The sequence below is a fragment of the Aptenodytes forsteri genome, unplaced genomic scaffold (assembly GCF_000699145.1).
Source record: "Aptenodytes forsteri isolate BGI_AS27 unplaced genomic scaffold, ASM69914v1 Scaffold265, whole genome shotgun sequence".
NCBI classification, from domain to species: domain Eukaryota; kingdom Metazoa; phylum Chordata; class Aves; order Sphenisciformes; family Spheniscidae; genus Aptenodytes; species Aptenodytes forsteri.
Genome location: NW_008796175.1, coordinates 2909609 through 2911455, shown reverse-complemented (window position 1 = coordinate 2911455; position 1847 = coordinate 2909609).

The following is a 1847-nucleotide window of genomic DNA, read 5'->3' as shown; positions in this document are numbered from 1 at the left end:
GGTGCTGATCTCCTCTCTCTGGTGACCAGCGACAGGACATGAGGAAATGGAATGAAGCTGCGTGAGAGGAAGTTCAGATTGGACATTAGGAAAAGGTTCTTCACTGGGAGGGTGGTCGGTCATTGAACAGGCTCCCCATGGAAGTGGTCACGGCACCAAGCCTGTCAGAGTTCAAGGCACGTCTGGACGATGCTTTTAGTCATGTGGTTTAGCTTTAGGTAGTCCTGCGAGGAGCAGGGAGTTGGACTTGATGATCCTTATGGTTCCCTTCCAACTTGAGATATTCTATGATTCTGTGCTCCAGTCATGGAAGGTGATGGGGCTCCAAGGGCTGATTCAGATCTGTTTCTGCAGGGCTTTTGGCCCCCTTTCTGGGCTGGAGCCACCTCCTACCCTCCTTGGTGCTGACTACGCGTGCCCTGCCACTGTCTGCCTTCCTGCCGCTCCTGTTGGGACGTGTGCTTGGCTCCCTTCGTGTCTCTGCCTGCTCCTGGCCCTTGGCCTGTGCTGCTGGATCAGGGCCCTGAACGAGGTGGTGGGGGAGAGCAGTAGACTGGGAGGTGGGGATGGGGCACTGGGAAGATGGGTGTGGAGCTGCGTGTGAGGTCTGGGAGCTGGAGCTATGTTCAGTGCCCTGGTGCTGCTCCCTGCCCGAAACTGCCTCTCAACAGCTGCTGTCGCAAGAGGGTTTCTGGGAATAGGCGAGTCTTTGTGTCATCCCCTCCTTGCCTCTCTGGGTACCCAGCCTCTGCTTGGCTGGGCCGGGGCATCTGCCCATGGAGCCCTGCTGTGCCCACGGTGCTGCCGGGCCCACCCAAGAGCACCCTCAAGTAATGGTGCTGCCCGCAGCACTGCAGGCAGCAGGACTTTGGCCCAGCCAGGTCCCTGCTTGCTGCAGGCAGCCCAAGAAGGAGCGGGAAGCGCCTGGGCGCTAACAGTGAGGCTGCGGGGAATTTCTGTGTCTTGATCTTGAGCTTGCTTCCTTCCTGGTGGGGAGCGTGCAGCCGAGGAGGGGAAGGGGCGTTGCTGAGCCACGGTTCATTCATCTGCAAGCGCTGAGAGCGGGAGGAGAGCCTGCGTCACTGCCTGGCAGCTGCACTCACAGGATGCTGCGTTGCTGTTTCCATCACCTTGAGGTCATTTTGCGGAGTGGAGCCTTTTTGTCTTCCCCGCCCTTGTGCGTGCACCCCGGGGGGAGGCAGGGTAGGCAGGCACCCAGCACAGGGCCTGTAGCACCCTGCCCAGTGCTCCTGCCTGCTCTGCTGCAAACGGCTGGAAGCCTGTTGCCTCTGCATCCTTGGCAGCGGTGCTGGAGCAGAGCCTTGCCTATGATGCCAGGGAGGGGCTGGCTCACCTCCTGGCATCGCTGCCTGTTTGAATGCTCACGACATGCAAATGCTGGATTGCATCAGGAGCAGGTTTCTGGGCCGCTGGTCCCAGCCTGCGTGCTGGAGAGAAGGGTGCTGGCTCCCGCCTCGCTCCTGGCTGCTGGCCCAACTGCCAAACAGTGCTCCTGAGACTGGTGTTTCCCATCACTTAGAGCTGCCTGTTGCTCCCGGAGTTAAGGAGACTGTAGCGGAGCAGCGTGGGCACTGGCGTGGGCACTGGCCAGGACTCACTCCCTGCGGAGCGCAATGGGGGTCGGGGCAGATCCCCCCTCCACGCCTCCGGCTGAGATCCGGCTGCACTCCCTGTGGCAGGGGTGACCCCCCCACTGCGCCGCAGCCCTCGCCTCGCTCCCAGCCCCGGCGGGGCAGGGCCGGGGCAGGCTCTGCCCTCCTGGCACATCCGGGCTCGAGGGACCCTCAGCCGCCCGCTCCGTGGCCTTTCCCGGAGGAGCACGGCTG